This window comes from Hemicordylus capensis, chromosome 5 (assembly GCF_027244095.1).
Source record: "Hemicordylus capensis ecotype Gifberg chromosome 5, rHemCap1.1.pri, whole genome shotgun sequence".
NCBI lineage: Eukaryota > Metazoa > Chordata > Lepidosauria > Squamata > Cordylidae > Hemicordylus > Hemicordylus capensis.
Genome location: NC_069661.1, coordinates 76,183,270 through 76,203,675, shown reverse-complemented (window position 1 = coordinate 76,203,675; position 20,406 = coordinate 76,183,270). Strand labels below are relative to the sequence as shown.

The window sequence follows — 20,406 nt, the reverse complement described above, 5'->3', positions numbered from 1 at the left end:
CAGCCCCCTGGCTCCTTCCACAGACACTTGGTAGTCAGTGGTATTAGCATATGGATTATATTCAGCATTCAGACCTGGCTTCATTGTGTTTCCTTGCATATCCATTTTAACAACACAATGCTGGATTCCTCCAGCTCCAGAGAGCAGTTTGACCTGGGTGCCAGTTCACCTCGAGTTCAGGTATCATTTCTTAATAAACTGAAATCAGACACAGGCCTATATTTCACCATACTTCTGAGTTGGTACCTCTGGTTCTGATATGTTATAGACCGTTCATAACAAAAGCAATCGGACACTCGTACGATTTTTTATCAATTTTTGGAAGAAAAAAAATTTCTCATAGGGTATAATGGGACTCGAACCAGCCCATTATCCCTTATTGTGGAGCACCCATGGGTGCCAACAACCATGCAAACCCCGAAGCAATCGGACACTTCTATGATTTTTTATGAATATTTGAAAGATTTTTAATTATTTTTCTCTTAGGGTATAATAGGACCCGAACCAGCCCATATCCCCTATTGTGGAATACCTAGGGGCACAAAAGTGGGGTGAGTGGTGGAATGTATTTTCAAATAATTCTGATAGCTTCCTTGCCCACCCTAGGAACTACCACCCACCACACTCCGCTCTAGGACACCCCTTTCCCCCTGTCGTGAAGCTAAACATTTGCTGCAATCCTAATTATTCCCTATGAGGAATTCAAAAATACTTTAAAAATTCACCAATAATCAGAGGAGTGTTCAATTGCCTTGGGGTTTTGTGGGTGGTAGGCACCCCTGTCTGTCTACCACCCACCCTGCTTTTGTGCCCCTAGGTGCTCCACAATAGGGGATATGGGCTGGTTTGGCTCCCATTATACTCTATGAGAAAAATAATTGAAATTATTTCAAATATTCATAAAAAACCATAGGACTGTCCAATTGCTTCAGGGTTTGGGTGGTTATTGGCACCCATGGGTGCTCCACAATAAGGTATTATGGCCTGGTTTGCGTCCCATTATATCCTATGAGAAAAAATAAAAATAAATTTCAAAAATTCATAAAATATCGTACAAGTGTCTAATTGCTTTGGGGTTTGGGTGGCAGGTACCCCTGGGTGCCATCTACCATCCTACCAATTTTTGGATGTCAGAACCAGTTCAAACCAGTTTGAACCAGTTCAAATCGAACCACCCCCTGGTTCAGTTTGAATTCGAACCTGCAGCTCAAACCTGATGGCTGGTTCGGTTCGAATTCGAACCTTCGAACCACCCTGGTTTGAATTTGAACCAGTTCAAATTTGAACCGGTTCGCACATCCCTAACCACTACTGGTTACTCCATTGCCAGATAGACCTTGGAAACAGATTGGAGAAGATATCTGTGAAATACAAGGAACAAGATATCTAGCTGTTCTAGACAATTTTTCTAGGTACCTAGAAATTGTAAGAATTTGTCTGATATTACAAGATCCACTACCATCAGTTGTTTAAAGAATATAATGGCCAGGCAGAGTGTTCTGATAAACTAGTAACAGAAAATGCCCCACAATTTACTGGGCAAGAGTTTGCTCATTTTGCAGAAAAATACAACTTTTGTCTTTGTATTTTTTGAAAAATACAACCAGTCCTCACTATCCACATGCCAATAAGGAAGCAGAAAGAGCAGTCCAAACTGCAAAGTGGATTTTGGCTCAGGATGATTGGTCTATGGCCTTATTGAGCTACAGTGCGACTCCCATTAATGCTACCAAGTATAGTCCACCACCGCTGATCATAGGTAGACAGCTATGGACATCTGTTCCAACTTTGGAAATGTTCTTGCTCCCTCAGTGGCCAGACATGGAGGCAATCTGTGCAGCGGATGAGAAGGTGAAAGTAGCGTATACATTCCATTTCAGTAGGCATCACGGGGTGAAGGCTTTACCAGACCTGTACCCTGGTTCCCAGGTAAGAATTAAACTGGACAATGAGAAGAGCTGGTTAGAACCAGCAACTATACAAGACCAATATCAGACACCACCGTCTTATATTGTCAAAATCAGCAATGGCACCATTAGAAGGAATAGGAAACATCTACAAAGTATGCCAGCGTCATACCCCATTACAGCATCACTGGAGCTTTCAGAAGCAATGCCATTGGGTGAATCAGGGGTGCCATCAGATCACTTAACTGGCACTCTCAAATAATAGCCAAACCCAACCAATCCCCTTCTGGTGAAGCTTATTCCTCATCTTCACTTGGGGAGTGATGTTACTAGCAAAGCTTTTCTGTTGGCTCCCAGGAGCCCCCACTCCTCAGTTTGTGTTTCAATCTCCAGACTTGGAGATCTCACTCTGTATATGCTCAGGAACCTAACAGCATCATGAGCTTTCAATTTACAGCACGCGGGGAGAGGTCACTTAGTGACAGTGGGCCAGTCGCTCCTAGATTTGGTTCCGTGGTGTAGTGGTTAGAGTGCTGGACTAGGACCGGGGAGACCTGAGTTCAAATCCCCATTCAGCCATGATACTAGCTGGGTGACTCTGGGCCAGTCACTTTTCTCTCAGCCTTACCTACTTCACAAGGTTGTTGTGAGGAGAAACTTAAGTATGTAGTACACCGCTCTGGGCTCCTTGGAGGAAGAGCGGGATATAAAATGGTTTTTTTTTAATGGAAAAGGGAGCAGACGTATGCCCTCCCTATCTGAGATATACTAAGCAGACCCCAGAAGTTAACTAAAAGCAGGTTAAATCTCTGTCAAGGCCACTCTGTCCTCTGAATGAACCACCTCCCCATCCTCTCCTTTTGCAAAGGATAGCAGCCAGCTAATGTGCCAATTCGCTTAACAAGAAAGAACACAGATAAGACTTGTGGAGGTAAATCCCCCACCACCACGAAAAGAGGTTGAGTCAGCACCTCAAATCTAAGAAAAGCACCCATTAAAAGTACAGATTGGATTACTGGACATTTCCGTCTATGCAGATTTCCCTTCTCACATCTATGCAGTCTGCCTTCAAGACAAAACCCTTGTACCTCGGCAATTCCCACATTGTTACACTCAGGAAGAGAGATCAGCAACAATGGGATCCTTGCCAGTTCTACCCAACACACTTCTCAACAAAAAAGGCAACTTGGAATGTGCCCTGAGGACATGTTTTTGGGTATAAGAAGTCCCAGTTACATGATCCAGTGTGCTCCCTTGTGCACTTCACTTGGGACTCCTTCGGGTGCTCCCTTTGATCTTTGTGCTTTCTACACACCAGCTACCTTGGAGTTACCATCAGCTTCTTGGGCAATTTACTTTCCACAGGCCATCATACAAGGCATTACTTCGTACCACTCTCCAGATGGGCTTTCTTGTCCAGCCTGATCTGCCCAGTCTTCCTCGCTAACACAGGAAGCTGGTTCCACAGAGGAAGCACTCTCCTGGATTCACCTCTACCAACTAACCCCTCCAACCAGGGGCGTAGCAAGGTTGGAGTGGGCCCAGAGACAAGATTTTAAAATGGGCCCCCCCCCAAGTCCAGGGCCTCCGCACACCCCAGGCCCCCAAGGATTTAAGTCTGATATTCCAAAATAAGTATGCTGCCTGCAAATACATTTCACTGAATACACACACACACGTCACAATATATAGTGATATACATTGAGTACTATACATTTGTATTACTTTTAATGCCTAGAACACACTAGAAAGATGAATTATTAAAATGGGCCCCTCGCTGCAGATTAGCAAAGGAGACTTTCAACCATGCAGGGTGAACCTATGTTTGTTTTCTCAGAATTCTGAACAAATTCAGTCAAGTTTGATTGCAGGAGGTTTTTCACAGGAGGCTTTTAAAGCCCTTTAAGACACATCTCCTCTGGAATAGAGGTGCTGCATTCACATGTTGGCCAGATTGACCCTGAAGTCCCTGCAAGTTATTGGGGAGCAGTTCACACACAAGAAAAATAAAATAAAAGCACAAGACATGCTTCACAGTTCTCACTCAGACCTTCTGGGTTGCAAAACAACTTGAACATAAGTGCATTTATAAATGAATGAATGAATAAATAAAATTAATAAAATACTGTTCCAGAAGTTTTTGCAATTTTCTGCCATGAAACAAGCCACTTATAGGACTTTTTAGATAGTTTTTTTTAAGTCAGCAAATTTTCCAAGCTGTTTCAAAATAAATATTCAGAGACTTCTCGGTCCCTCCCCCCCCCATATCCAAGCCCTATGGCAAGCAGATCCCTATATAGGGGGGGGGGGGCGGGAAAGGTAACCACAAAAAGGAGTTCACACTCTACCTGGCAAATGCTGGTCTGGGTTAAGCAGGGCAGCAAGGGCTCTTCTGCTGCAGAGAACACTCTGGCTGCCTCCTCCTTCCTGGCTTGCTTGGGCCCTACTCGAGTTCAGGCTTCACTGCGGCCTACACGGAGGCCTCCGTGGAAGCCCCGCCCACCCGCCGATCAGCTGAGAGGCGGGAGAAAAGGAGCTCTTTGCAGCTGGGCTGCTGCTTCGATTCCGGGCCAGCAGAACAAGCAGGAGAGACAGCGAAGAGGGCAAGTGGCTGAGAGGCTATGGGGCTGGGCAGGGGGCAATGGGGAGTCACATGAGGTGCCCCTGGGGTGCCCCTCCAGGCAGTGGGGCCCCCAGACAACTGTCTCCCCTTGCCCTATCATTGTTACGCGCCTGCCTCCAACCTTCTTGCACCCACCTTGGCCCAACCTGTTCCTGAGGAACAAGGTTCTTCAGTTGCTCCCAGAGTCCTTCATCCAGACCAGGTGATATAAGCTTTGCCCCTCACTGGGCCCAAAATCTATCTCTATCCTCCTTTCTTAAATCCAACTGCCTCCTTCTCTAAAAAGCCTCTTTCTCTTTCCCACCTGGGAAACTTACACAATTAGGACCCTAAGCTAAAACTCCTCATTGCAGTTAAATGTATTTTTGATAGTAATGTTGCTTTGACCACACATTTCTCTCCTCTGTACCCTTCCCTACAATAAATATCTTCTTTATATTTTAAAAACTTAAATCTTGTCTCAGTCCATTCATTTCCTGAGTCCACACTTCGTGCAAATTCAAACCTAATGTGAAACTGTTCCTTTCTGAGATAATTTTCCCCACACAAATCCAAAGGTAGATTCTGGGGTATTTGCCAATCACACTGGAGCAGTTTCATTCACAGTGGACAACCTCTACTGGCCGAGTGATCCAGAAGCCTGCACATTACAGAGGCAGTGCATAGCTAGGAACAGCATCCATTTGAGGGGCAAAATAATCCCCAGGAGCTGATAGAGGTGACTGTCTACTCATCACCTCTAGTTAAAGGTAAAATGTGCCATCAAGTCGGTGTCGACTCCTGGAGACCACGGAGCCCTGTGGTTTTTCTTTGGTAGAATATAAAGGTAAAGTGTGTCGTCAAGTTGATTTCGATTCCTGGTGCCCACAGAGCCCTGTGGTTGTCTTTGGTAGAATACAGGAGGGGGTTACCATTGCCTCCTCTCATGCAGTATGAGATGATGCCTTTCAGCACCTTCCTTTATCGCTGCTGCCCGATATAGGTGTTTCCCATCGTCTGGGAAACATACCAGCAGAGATTCGAACTGGCAACCTTCTGCTTGTTAGTCAAGCATTTCCCCTCTGTGCCACTTAAGGTGGCATATTTATTTATTTACTTACTTACTTACTTACTTACTTACTTGATTCCTATACCACCCTTCCAAAAATGGCTCAGGGTGGTTTACACAGACTATATAGGAACTGTTTAATAGTGGTTTCTATTTTCATCATTTATTTATTTTTCCTTATTGGGTTGGGAAGTTTGAAACTCAAAAGCGGGGAAATGCGAAATGTGATCCTACCTAGGGGGAGGGGCCAAAGGCCTTATCAGGAGGGTGTGGGTGTGTTTGCTCTTTTGTTCTGGAGACCTTCTGCAGCTGGAGCAGAGGTAAGACAATAAGGAAGCTGTTCCTGTTTCAACGGAGTCCTCACATCATTGCTCTTGTTATTCCTATCAAGAGCAACAGTAGTCAAACCTCCCATCAGTGCAAGAGCATCATTATGCTAGCCTAATTTTTTTACTGCATGTGTAGCATTGTGCTCCGCCAGCACAAGGGAATTTAGAAGCAATCCTATCCTGCCCAACAGGTATAGTTCAATGTTAAGATCATTCCGTTAATCTCTTGGTGATGAAAGAATGGTGAATCAAAGCTAAATGCCAAGTTTTAAACAAAATGACCTCTGAGGTGGCTTCCAGACCTACAGTTCTGTAACTCTGTAAAAATCCAAGAAGAAGGTTAAAGATTACGGCAGTTCCTGCTGTTGTTTCTGCTTGCCATCTATCTTTGAACAGAGCTTGGACACCCAAGGTATTCCTTCTAATAACATGATGGCTTTTTCATTTTTATTAAGGTCATTTTCTGCACAGCTTTCACAAAAGATATGTAATATAGCAGCGGGGGGGTGGGGAGAGATAAGGTTAGCAAAAATGAAAAACAAAAATCCTTGACTAGCAGCAATGGATCATTTTCAGGAATAAGAAGTTAGTGTAATATAATATAGTCATTTCCCCCCTCAGGATAAGTTCCCTGGGACTACATATGAAGATCTGATCCAATTAAAATGTTTTGTTTTGTTTTGTTTTTTTAAAAAGGTAATGTTAGGAGCATTTTTATGCATACTTATTAGTCACTTTGGTGATGAAGGAAAAGAGAGCTGGCAAGTCCCAGGACTCATACTATTTTTTCCCTCTTTTACTCCCTCAAAAATAAATATGGGGATTGAAATGTAAAAATAACAGTTGGGGAATTTGTTTGAGTAATGAAACTAAAGGATTATGATGGTAAAATATGAAGAAAATATTTATACAAGAGCAAATACAGATGTTACAGTATAACTATGTTGAAAGATGAACTGGAAGTCACATTGGTATGTAGAAAACTAATAAAAATATAAATGCAAAAAATAAAAAATAAATATGGCTAGCATAACTAATGAAGGTAATATTCCAAAGAGGTCATGCACATCAAAGAATGGCTATAAAGCAGATTTTCTCCTCTTGTTATGTATGCACATTTATCTTCACTAAATGGATACCAGATACTAAATGCTGAAAGTAACTGTCTTTGGCTGCATTCACCTGCACAAAGGCAAGCAAGTTGTTATTATTATTATTATTATTATTATTATTATTATTACATTTTGTATCCCGCTCTTCCTCCAAGGAGCCCAGAGCGGTGTACTACATACTTAGGTTTCTCCTCACAACAAACCTGTGAAGTAGGTTAGGCTGAGAGAGAAGTGACTGGCCTAAAGTCACCCAGCTAGTATCATGGCTGAATTGTCCAACAGTAATCCTGTTGGACAATTCAAGATGGCATGCTTTAGTTTAGAGCCTCTTTAGATAAATTGGTTATGACTTCAGACTGCATATGGGGAGTTACATGATTGAATGTTTGCCCATGGAAGTGGGGGGGGGGCACTATATAAGCAACTAGCATGTTGAGCTATCCCAGAATTATGAAGTGTCCTTCCCTTACAAACTCTTTATATTGATATCTTCCAAAGGAAATGTAATCCCTTCCTATTTGTTGATTCTTAGTTAACAGCGTCGCAGTGTGATCCTATGCACACATCATTCAAATACAAATATACCACTGAGTTCAGTGGGACTTCCTTACTAGTGTGTTTTGGATTGTTCTAGTGGCTTTAACTATATACAAAGTGTTATCAGGTTGGCCATAGGATCAATGGCTCCTGGTGGAGAGTGGGGTAGGGGGTACAGCGTTGAAGGCAGAGTATACCTCTAATACTCCATAAAAGCTCAGGAACCATCTGGCACCCTGTGCAGTCAACCAGACAAGCACCCCAACACCACTGTTCAGCTGCATTTAAGGAAGGAGAGGTGGTCTTGTGGTAGCAAGTATGAATTGTCCCCTTTGCTAATCAGGGTGCACTCTGGTTTGTATTTGAATGGGAAACTACATATGAGCACTGAAAGATATTCCTCTTAGGGAAGAACATCTGCATGCTTGCATGCAGTAGGTTCCAGTTTTCCTCCCTGACATCTACAAGATAGGACTGAGAGAGATCCCTTCCTGTGACCTTGGAGAAGCTACTGCCAGTCTGTGTAGACAATACTAAGCTAGATGGACCAATGGTCTGACTCAGTATATGGCAGCTTCCTATGTTCCTATAGTGGCCATTTGAGGGCTCAGCATGGCAAAACAGGCCCTATTATTCCCAGGTTTTCCCAAAAAGGCCCATGGAAGAGGCCCAGACCTACCTCTCAGTAATGTGCTACTTTGCTGCCAGGGATGTGCACGGAAACAGTTTGGACAGCTCAGTTCCGGGTTTAGTCAAACTGGGTCTGGTTCAGTTCAGTCCTTGAGCCCGGCTGAACCAGTTCACAGACAGGCTCAGGTATACTTGTACAGGGGAATCCTTGAGGATTCCCCTTTACAAGGGGGTATCCCTAATCTTTAAGCTAAAGGTGTGGGGGCAGGGGTGGAGAAAGAAAGTGGCCTCCGTACCTTTACAGGAAGTGATGGCAGAGAAGCATTAGAGGCTGCAGCAGTCAGCAGCAGCTCCTCAAAACCCCCCACTGGCCTCCCAAATGACAGCCCGGGCCTGCTGCAGCCATTATCACGACCTCTGCACATGTTCAGAGGCCCGAACTGGGCCGCAACCAGCCCGGGCTGTCATTTGGGAAGCCACCGGGGGACTTGGATGAGCCCCCGCCACTTCTCCACTGCCTCTGCCACCTCCACTGCCGCCTCCGTAAAGGTACAGAGGCTGCTTTCTTTTTCCACGCCCACCCCTTTAATTGTTGTATTGTAATGAGCCAGGCTGCAAACTGATTCTTGGAACCAGGCACCGGTCCAGTCTGAACTTGGACTACCCAAACTGGGCCGGTTTGATGTCGAACCTAGTTCGAATCAAGCTGGCTTGCACATCTCTATTTGCTGCCAGTACTGTCCTGCTCTATACTGGGATCCTAATGAAGTCTCACATGCCTTCTTCAGCTTAACTATAGACAAGTATATTCCACAAACGACGAGCTACAAAGCTCAGTTCAGTATCCCCAGGTAGAGCAATGGCACAGCTCACCTATCCCCTAAGGCCAGCGGCAAACAATCCTGCCCAGAGCCCTGGGCGGCCAGATCGGCCACCCACACGACTGCCAACTCCATCATGGAGCCAGCAGGGGTGGCTGGGATCGAAGTCTGGCCAGCCCCCGGAAGTTCCAAGTGTGCGGGGCATCCTGGAGAGACCCCTGAGGCTGGGAGACTGATTGCAGCCTCCCGGTCAGGGGTCTACTCAGGGGCATAACTATAACAGGACAAGGGGAGACAGTTGTCTGGGGGCCCACTGCCTTGGGGGGCCCCCCAGAGGCAAATCACATGACTGTCTCCCCCAGCCCGGGCTTCCTTCAGTTGTATTCATCCTCCGAAATGGATGTGAGTGTGAAGACCTGGAGCTACCAGAACAGCATGTCTTTCTCTAGTACCATTAAATGACTTGCATCGTCCACAATTGACAAAACCTTATGCTTTTTAGCCTCATTTAAGATTTCTTTACTTCATGAGCTGAGCTTCGGTGGGGGGGGGGGGGCATTTTAAAATCTTGTCTCTGGGCCCACTCCAACCTTGCTATGCGCCTGGGTCTACTCGTGTGTTGCCACATGCTGCAGCGGCACACAAGCAACAAAATGAGGTTAACCGAGCACTTGCTGTGTTAACTTCATTGAAGGGGAGGGTGTTTTAGGTGGGCTAGCCACCTTGGGAGCACCAGGCTCGCCCAAGAGCCCAATGGTTCCCATGATCAATGGAAAGTGGGTTAAGCAATCTTAGCCCTAATAGAGATGTATATATCTCGCAGTATATAAATATAATGAATAAGTATTTGATGTTGGTATGTTCTATGAATCTACTCATAATGTGCAATAAAGAGATTGCTTATATCCATGGTGGGACTGTCCAAACATTTTAGGAACACTTGTTTCACAACACCTATTGCTTAGACACAGTCAAGAAAATGACTGGATATGGGAAATGTCAAAGATAATGCTTCTGGGAAATCTCAAGGAAACAGTAAAAAGAGATTTTGAGCTAAACTGTCTTTGGAAAGCTGCACAAATATTGCATTCCAGGTTTATGGAACTATTAAAAAGTACTGGAGATTTCTTGGTGTAACAGTTATGGAGAAATATCTTGTATAGACAGAATAAGTGGGAATGGGAACTTTTCAGAATGCATCAACAGTTACTTGGGGCCAAACTGGATGTGATGCAAATCATGCCATTTGGGCCCCTGAAGCTTTTTAAAACGTAAACAGAAGGCAAAGGTGAGAGGGGGTATCCAGATCAAGGCAAAAGAAAGTGGAAATACAGCCCCCTCCCCCATGCCATGGTTCCAACTGATCTTCATGGCATTTTTTTTAACCTGCAGAGCCAAATGATGCAACTAACATCACACATAGTTCACTGCTACTCAACAGTACAGAAAAAAAGAATTGTCACTGCAGCTGCTACAGTACAGTTTTCAAGAAAACATACCACGGAGTTGGTTAAAACCAGAGGCGTAACTAGGGAAAATGGCGCCCGGGGCAAGCACTGAAATGGCGCCCCCCCCGCGCCCCCCCCCCCACATACTACATTATACTTAGGTTTTTCCTCACAAGTGCCCGCCACTGCCGCCAAGCCAGGCCACCGACTGGCCGCCAGGCGCCAGCAAAGCAATGGGGGGGGGCGGGCGGTGCGGAAGGGACTGCTCGTGGGGGAGGGGGTGCTGACGCGCTCCCTTGACTGCTGCAGTGCTGCTGCACTGAGCAGGAAACATTTTTATTAACAAAAATTTTTTAAAAAAATTAAAAAAAAAATTGTCATGGCGGCGCCCCCCACGTGACCAGAAAAGATGGCGCCCGGGGCACGTGCCCCCCCTGCCCCCCTATAGTTACGCCTCTGGTTAAAACTGTAATCTTGTAAAGACTAAATATGTCCCCCACTGGCCGGTTTGATCATTTGCTCAGGCTGGGTTTTCCCCTTTCTCATGCCTTTATTGATAGCTCTGTCGTCACATGGCAGCTCCCAAAATCCTGTCAGGCCTTTGAAATGAGAGGGTAATTATACTTTCTGTAGGTGAGGGTAGGATGGCCTCTCTGTTCTTTCAATATTTGCTTGATGGCTCAAACCTCAAGTCGTGGGGTGAACAATCCTCATCTTTGAGCACTTCATTTCAGGCCCAAAGATGCCAGATGGACTTGAGGCAATACTTTCATTTAGCTAGTTATTTCTTTTTTTCTAAAAAGCAAGGTGTCACCTGCTCTAGAATCCCTCGTACTTAATTCTAAGTATGTGGAGACAGGCTACAGTTGTTAAGGTTGAAAGAAAAGTACTTTTAATCTACTTAGGCACTATTCTTAATTATTATTTCACATATCAAATTATGCTCTGCTCCCTAACCCTAATGGGCTCATCCTCTCCCAGGGCACTGATTTGGGGAAGGCAGAATCACTAGTGTCTCAATACCCAGGATTATTCCTACCTCCCCAGCTAAGTTACTTGCTTTGCTAGTGTAGAGAAATCACAAAATTACTTTGCTAGCATATAGGAATCACAATCACTGATGCACATTGTATAGTTTTCATTAAAATATGGTAGGGATCTGGGTGAAATATGAATCTCAGGAGTTTGTGAGCTAAGACCTCAGAGAAGGCTCATTCAGGAAATCTTCCACTTGATGAAAAATTCATGTAGCCTCCTTGTTCTCTGGCAACTAAAACTGCATTGCTGCTTAGTGAAGGGAGTGAAAACCACGAGAGCAGGTTTTACTTACTCTCCACTGACCACAATTTCTCACGAACCACCATGATTTTCTGTGGCAAGCCCCAGGTAAATCCCCATCCCGTGTTTTAGAAATGGCAATAGCAGGGGGATTATACCCAGTCAGAAAGTAATGAATTAATCTCACCTTTAGAGGTAAAGGAATGTGGGGGGGGGATTCATATATAAATGGGTTCTCTGTAGACCAGCTCTGTGATAGGCATAAAGAATTCTCTCAACATCCAAACAGACATGTAACCCAGCTATTTTAATGTAGTTTCTTACAGTTACGAATTATGGATCCAAGTGGTTTCTTCTGAACCCATCTCTGCTAACACCATACAGTCCTCACGGCATCATTTTCAGCAGTCGCACAGCTGAAAAACCAAATGAGATAGTCCTGCTGTAGCCCAGATCTTTGATTTAAGCCATTCTAGCAACATTCACTGAGATGGTCCATGACAGTGGGTTGTAAATTGTTAAACTTGCTGCACCCACAGCTTCTCTTCATAACTACTTCACGACCCTCCATGACTTATAAAGAGTGACTTGTGCTATGAGAAATGGACAAGGTGCAGGCAGCATAGGCAAGAGTTGCTATAGTCAACAAAGATATAGGTAACTGACCAATAACCCCCTACTTCTCTGATAAGCTTACTTGGAAATAGAAGAAAAACCATACACGCATTCTGTACTATCCTGGTCATTTCTAAAAATCAATTGGTGGCTAAGCAGTTCTTCTTTTTCCTGTGGGATCATGACAGAACAGGATGGGAATTTGGTATGCAATTGTTAAATGCAGGGGAGGAATGACCTGTCAAGAAAAAGGACCATCTGTCCACAGAGCTGGGATGTCACTTTGAAGTAAGTTTTTATAATTGGATGTATTTTTTATTTAAAGACCCAGGATTACTTAATGTGCAGCTAGCCACACATCCAAGAGAGACACGCACTTACTGCTTCCATGGTACTCATCAGTGCATGGACATTCCTAGCAATGGCAGAGGAGCATCCATGCATCCTATGTTCTGCGTCAGAGGAGCTGCGATTTACTCCCATTATTCCCAACAGGAATAGGTTGCAGCTGCTCCAACACAGTGCTTAGGAGACACAGAGCCTCCCCCATCATCGCTAGGAGCATCTTTGTGCTGGTGAATGCTGCGGAAGCAATGAGCCCACATCCCTTTTAGAAGTGCTGTGTGGTATGTAAACAGGAGTCCCCACTTGTTATTAAGGGGGGTGGGGTTATAAGATGAAAAGTTCCATAATACAGTCATATAAAGCTATATTCATAGTCAGGATGGTCATTTTTAAGGTTACATGGTATCCCTTCAGTGTAAGGCATGCATGTGTGCATACACTCACATGTGTTTATTGTCCGCTCAGTCAATTTTAGACTCCCGCTCCGGTTAAATCAGGAGGGTCTCAATCTGAATATATGTGCAGGAACACTGCCTTGATACTGCTGCCCAGAACAAATCTCATTCTGCACACAGATGAAAAAAAAATTAGAGATCCCTGTATCCCTTTTATTATTTTCTGGAAGGAAGGTCATAAGGATTACCAGTTTAGTAATTCTGAATCCAGCATATTGAATATTGTAAATTAATTACGATTGTCAGATCTATTAAAACTAATAAAATATTTATAATAAAATCAAAATTAGCAAGTCATTAGGTTTTTAAATTGTGGAGCCACCAGTTGTGTCCTTACCCTGTGACCTGTCTGTGAAGGTAGAAACAGCATTTCGCAGTTGGCTCTCATCTGCTAGGCAGCACAGTAGATCTGCAAATGGGAATCCAACAAACAACAAAAGATGGCTGGCAGTAGAAGTATTGTCCTATTGAAGCTGAACACCAGCTGGGTGCTGATCAGTGCCTAGAACACAAGTGGTACTGGATAAATGTTTGGTAGCAGCAGCAGTTGTGTGATTTTAAAACGCACTTGACTTTATATTATATGAAAGAGCTTCCATTTACCCTATATCATTTTCTTACTGATGTCAAAGCAAACCTTACACAAGTGCACATTTGTAGTGCCAATCTAATGATATCACCTTCTACACTCTCTGTTTTGTTATTTCACTAACCACTAATGGGTCCTGACTGAAATTAACCCTTACAATGAAATTCAAACTGATAATAGCTCAGGCGGGGCTCATTCCTTCCAGTTTCCCAAAGTGCCTGCAGTGAAGCAATTACTATCAAATAAAATAAGCTGACACAATCCTGCCTGAAATTGTCATTTTTGTTCACTGCTCAAAAGTGAAGTGCATAGGCGACATCTAGTGGTCAAAGGAAGCTAATTATTTATTATTTATTTATTTGTCATATTTTTATACCGCCTGATGTGTAAATCTCTAGTAAATCTATTAGTCCCTCGATTATCTAATATTCAGAGGTAAGGTAGGGAACCGTTTCTACCTTAACCTGCAAGGCTGCAAAACAGAACATCTAAAGGCAAGTCAGAGGTTTCCCACAGAATGGCCAATAGTTTAGCAAGCTTAGTAAAATCAGCCCATTTAACAACTTTGCTGCAAGTCATAAACAATATGCCATAAAAAGAGCAGAAATAAAACTTGTTCATATCACAAGACTCAAATAAGAGCATCCTAATGGTTGAGTTTGGTAAAATCTTGGCAATTAATTTATTAGATACTTAACAATTTTATTGTTTCATCATGTTGGTTTTGTTCTAAGGTGTGAATACAGAGATGTCTGGGGGGGGCAAGTGCCCCCCAACAAGTAGTTTGCCTCCCATCTGCTGCCCATTTCTGTTTCAGGTCTAATATGTGGGACACAGCTCACCCACCTGTAAATGCACTTTCCCCTTTCTGTGCCTCCCCACCCCATTTTTTTCTGGTGCCACTACGTGTGTGTGTGTGTGTGTGTGTGTGTGTGTGTGTGTGTGTGTGTGTGTGTGTGTTATGATCAATTTTATGATGAAGCCTACACAAATTACTAGCTTACAAAAAAACCAAAAACAAAACAAAATAAGCCTGCTTATGGACAAATTGCACAGGAGCAGTTTTACAGTATTCCTTATAGTACAATCCTATGCATATTTTCTCAAAAGTACATTTCACTGTGTTCAATGGGCTTTAGGCTTCAATCTTATGTACAATCATATCAGAGTAAGCCCACTTTTACTCCTCAGTAAAAATGCATAGGAATTTGTAATCTCTCTCTCTCTCTCTCTCTCTCAATCTCACAAACACACACACACACACACACACACACACACACACACACACACAGCATCCCCACAAATTATGGGAGTAATGACTCTGCACAAAAGAGTTGGACAATATTTTTGTCAACAATTGTTTTGTCCAATAAAACAGAAGTTTCACTGTAAAGAGCACATTTTAAAAGTCAATCTTCTTCGCTGCAGAAAACCCTTCCTCCACCACGACCTCAACTCCTTAATCTCCAAGGTTTCTTTGTGAAATCATTCAAAATCCACTTCATCTAATGCATTATAAGCACTATCTACTTTTGATTGCACTGTTCTGTGGGAGACAAGAAAATAAAGTCACGAGGCAAACATTTCATGAATCCTTGCTGATTTCACCGGCAACTTCTCTGATAAAATGAGTTTCAAACACAAAGTGCTTTAGAGGGTTCCTTTATTCTCAGCTCTAATCTCCAACGCCACCATCACATCACAGTCACACCACAGTTTGAGAGTCCAGAACAGGATGAAATCCTCCAGCCTTTCTAAATAAGGGAAGCTGTGTAAAATAGAAGCAACTGACCAAAAAAGGGATGCCATCAATTCATCCAGTCTATCACCCTGCATATATTACACCCGTAGTGTGAGGTGGGAAGAGAGAGGAGGGAAAGAAAGAAAGAAAAGAGTTCGGGGGGGGGGTGTCTCTTTTCAGTCACACCCCTTTCAGAGCAAAATTATGTGAATAAATATCATCAGATCAGAAAAAGAAAGACTAATGGGGAAGAGTACATAATATTTCACTCTAGAAAACTCAAGTTTTCAACGCATCCTCTTCACAGCCCAGTTTAGGACATATTTTCAATGGGGAGGGCAGTGGAGGAAGATATAGCAGGGAGTGCAGGGAGCTTTGCAAACAAACAGGAAAAGGAAGCAAAGACACTGAGCATGGGTGTAGCAAGCCTGGAATGGGCCCTGCGACAAGAAGGTTGGAATGGGCCCACCTCCAGCCTCAGAGGCAGCAGCAGGATGCCTCTGAATACCAGTTGCAGGGGAGTAACAGCAGGAGAGAGAGAGAGAGCGTGCCCCCAACTCCTGCCTATAGACTCCCAGTGACATCTGGTGGTGGGCCACTGTGTGAAACAGGATGCTAGACTAGATGTTCTTAAGAATTGAAAATGGTGCCCTGTCTCCTCCTCCTCCCTGTATCTTTGCTGCAGAAGAACAGTAAGGTCATGGTGAAAAACAAAACTTTATCAGCATGCCCTTTCTCTTGCTCCTATGCAAATAGCACAAAGTCCCCGTCCCCCCCGCAAACTGACATTAGTATTTAGATTTATATGTCGCCCTACTCCCATATGACTCAGGGCTGCAAACATGCACACACACACACTCACTCCAACCTGCAGTGCTCTCACTTGCTCGCTCCAACCCGCAGCACTCTCGCTCACTCTCTCCCCTGCAGCACGCTCGTTCGTTCCCCCCGCAGTGCTCTTGCTCACTCGCTCGCTCCCCCCACAGCTCGCTCACTCCCCCTGCAGCTCGCTCACTCTCCCCCGGAAGCTTGCTCTCTCTCACACACACACCCGCAGCTCTCCCCATTGGGTGGGCCAGGGCCAGGCCATCCCGCCGCCGCCGCCTCCCACCACCTCCTCTCGGCTAGTAGGGCTTTGCCCGCTGTCTGCCCACCACCTCCTATTCCTGGCCGGCGGGGCTTTGCCCGCCGTCCACCCACCTCTTCTGGACGGAGGGGCTTCACCTGCCGGCCCTCCACCTCTGCATCCTGACCACCACCATTATTTCTCTCCACTTCAATGCTGGAACTCTTGCACACTCTAGAGCATCTGTGCATTAGTACTTGATTGCTCCCCTCACCTCGGAGATCTCCCTACCCTCACCTGAGCTGCACTCCTGCTCCTGCTCCATTCTGTTGCTTCCATCCCCCTCACCCTTCTTGGTCACGGCTGCAGCATTGCTGCCGCCTATTGGCCAAGCTGCAGCCCCCTATCCCCAGAGACCTCCCCACCCTCACCTGAACCCCGCTCCTGGTTCCTGCTCCTCCCTCCAGGAGCAGCAGCAGTGTTTGAATGGGCCATTCCTTGCTGCGTTCCCCTCAGGCCGCTGACAGGCCCGGGCCCATCCCTTGCCTGCCTGCCTCCCTCTGCCAATGACCTCGGTAGCTTCAAATAGCAGCAGTAGTTGACTGGGCCCTTCCTTGCTGCTAATAGGTGCCACTATGGCTGCTCATTCCCCTCAGGCTGCTGACAGGCTCAGGCCCGTCCCTTGCCCTTCCTTCTGTCTCTCTTCCCCCTCCCTTCTTTTTCTCTTTCTCTCTCTTCCACTCGCTCCTCCCACTCTTCCCCCCCCCCTTCATGTTTTTTCTCTCTCTCCCTCCATCCCTGAATTAACAGATTTTGTTCATCTTTGTTTCCTCATTTAATTGGCAGGCTCCTTTTCCTGAAGGGGCTCTTTCCTCTCTCACAACCCATCTTTTTGCAGACCCCTGCCAGCTATCCTTTCATAGATTCCTCTCCTCTACAATCAAGAACATCTTCCGACCAATTACAGTTGCATTCCAACTGACCTTAACCATCACAGTCTCCTCCTCCTCATCTGCATAGGGAATGCCCACTGCCCAATCACCATGGTGCCACAGGCTCCTCCTCCCTATCTGCATATGGAATCCTCACTGCCCAGTCACCATGGTGCTTCTGCTCTCACAGGCTCCTTCTCCCTATCTGCATATGGAATCCCCACTGCCCAATCAGGTGCTTTTGCTTGCAAACTCTGTCAGCCAGTCGCCTCCTTTCTACCACGTCCCCACGCATGGCCCGTCTTGGAGAATTAATAATATAGATGGTTTTACCTGTTCTTTTAAAGAAGAATGGGATTAAAAAGGAGTCTTTTTCAGTTCTGTCTCAGCTTCGAGAGGAGAGGAGGGCCAGACAGCATCCCTGAGGGTTGGCTGAACCTTAGCACTAGCCAGTCAGTCAGGAGAAGAGGAGAGGGGGAGGAAGGGATGCTGTCTGACACCGCCAGTACCAGGAGCCAGCTCACCCCCCTAATGTCCCAGGAGGGAGCCGGACCATCCCACTCCCCTAACCCAAGAAGGGAGGGGCCACTGCGCACCCAAAGGAACGGCTTGCCCTCCTAAACCCAGAGGAGGGGAGCCACCCATGGCTTGCCCCGCTACACCCGCAGGGGGCAAGCCAAGCCACCACATCCCATGGGGAGACAGCTCACCCTCCTAAAACCCAGAGGAGGGGAGCCACCTACAGCTTGTCCTGCTACGCCCACGGGGGGGGGGGGAGCCACCACACACTCCACCCTATCCTGGTAGGGAGGAGCTCCACCAGAGCTGCGGACAAGCCCAGTGAGGTTTCTTTTTTCCCTGCAGAAGGATGCCAAACCACCTGGAAATCCCCAGAGGACACCCCAGATGATGTGCCATCTCCCACCCACAAGTTGAGACCGGGTTTCCCTGCTCTCCTGGCTTGGACTCTACCCTGGACTCTGTCCAGATTCACATACACGTGGAACCAAAGGAGGACTTGCATACATTGGCGATGCCTTGCAGCTCGCGACTAACTCAGATGGACACTTATTTTCTTATGGCTGTCTTGACCTGCATGTATGTATGTATGTAACCTCCCGCCTCGGGAACGTGATCTATAACATATCTGCATGCTAAACGAACCATGCCAGCACAGCGGCTGACCACACCAGGAACTCCTGCTGACAACACCCCTGGACCTGGAGAAGACCCTCCGCCGTCAAGGACCCATGCCCAGAGGCTGCAATTGGCAGAAGAAGACTGGCACGGCCTTGCCGGCTACATGCAAGGTGAGGTTGGGATCTGTCCCTCCCTTGGACCTTTGGACATTCCTCTCACTGAACTCTTTTAACCGGACTCTACCCAAACCCGTAGGAACTCGTGTACAGTGCTATATTCTCTCTACCATTGCAACCACATATTTGTTAGTATGCGGCCATGTTTTTTCAGGAAATTCTATTCACACTGTTGCCTTTGTAAACCATATGTTAAACATTCTCTAATAAAAGTCAATCTCCTCCCCATCTCCTTCCTGGGGAAAACCTGTCTCCCTTAAAGCTGAAGTGAGTCCTTGGATCCAGAGCAACCAATAAATCAAGAAGGCAGAAGAGGGAGAGCAAAGAGCCAGCAGGGTCCCCTTTCTTCAGGATCACCTTCTTCAGTTATAGCTATACCCCTGACACAGAAGGCCCATTCATACATTATGTTCAACACACCTACAATGTACAGTACACACAGGTACAGATCTGTACACAGGTACAGTCATTCACATGTTATGATGAATGCAGGTACAGAAGTACACTTCCTATCTGTACCATGCATTTGAAGGGCCTGAATCAAAGCTCACTTTTTAAATGAACACAGGTACAGGCATTCACTCAAACATGTGTACACGTGTACAGACATCTGTATACCCATAAAGTATAATGTCTGAATTGAGCTTGTGTGAAACTGAACACAGTGTGGCCACATCCGCATTCAGCCGGGCAATTGGCAGAGAGAAAGGGAGTGAGCAATTGAGGAGGGCCAGCCAAGAACTGAAGATCTGCCAGGTGGGTGAGTGGGCAGAACTGGAGCCTGTTGTTTGCCAGGGGACTGTTTCCAGGGTGGCTTAATCCACTGCTCCCCATATTTTTGCTGGCTTCCCCAGGCTTCATGGTCAGATCAGAATAGGAGGCCCCCACACAAAAGATTATTCTGCCTGAACCCAATTCCAATTAAGCAAGTGCTTACTGTACTTAAAAACAAACTTTCTATGTATGTTTTTTAACCCTATTGAGATATTACAGCATGTGCATTCAAGGTAACTGTACATACATTTAGGTTTCTGAGTGAATGAAGGGCAGGGGGCAGGGGAGGAGAGAACGTTAATCCAAACGGCCCTTCTACACTCTCTCCAAATACTTGTTGGAAGGCATGTTGAGGGGCCATTCAGATGAACAGTTCCCCTGCCATGTGATAAAGGAGCATGCGCAGAGGGCTTTTGGACATAGAGAGGCACTATGCTCTGGATGCTTCACCTTCCTAATCAGATGGTTGGGGAAGGTATTGTCTGTGGTATGAACTAGTGTGAATTAGTATATGCACTCTTTCTGCATACAGATCTGTACATGCATACACTGTGGACAGAGTGTACATACGCGAAACAGAACATGAACACACACATATACACACACACATGGAATGCACAGAGACACACATGGAATGCACAGAGTTCTAACTGTCACGCTTCACTAATTCACAGTGCTTGACTTTTTAAAAATTAAAATACATGCTTGATTTTGTAATCATTTTAGTCCAACTGTCTTTGGGGTTTGTGGGTGATTAATGAAATATATACATTTCAGATATATGAAGATAGATAAATTATCTATACTGGATCATAATAAACACAGAAGATATTTGATTAA

General features: G+C 45.4%; 1 long non-coding RNA gene across 2 annotated transcripts in view; it reads right to left on the bottom strand.

The window, feature by feature from the left end:
* Positions 1 to 16,936, bottom strand: part of LOC128327843 (uncharacterized) — a 49,404-nt gene extending 32,468 nt beyond the window's left edge. Inside the window, exons 1-3 of one of the 2 annotated variants that reach the window (XR_008308829.1) lie at positions 16,679 to 16,936; positions 13,486 to 13,650; positions 12,058 to 12,149 (exon numbers count right to left, since the gene is read on the bottom strand). This is a non-coding gene — a long non-coding RNA (uncharacterized LOC128327843). The remainder of the gene's footprint in view (positions 1 to 12,057; positions 12,150 to 13,485; positions 13,651 to 16,678) is intronic. The other variant, XR_008308828.1, reaches the window with a different exon arrangement.
* Between the last annotated feature and the right edge of the window lie 3,470 nt (positions 16,937 to 20,406).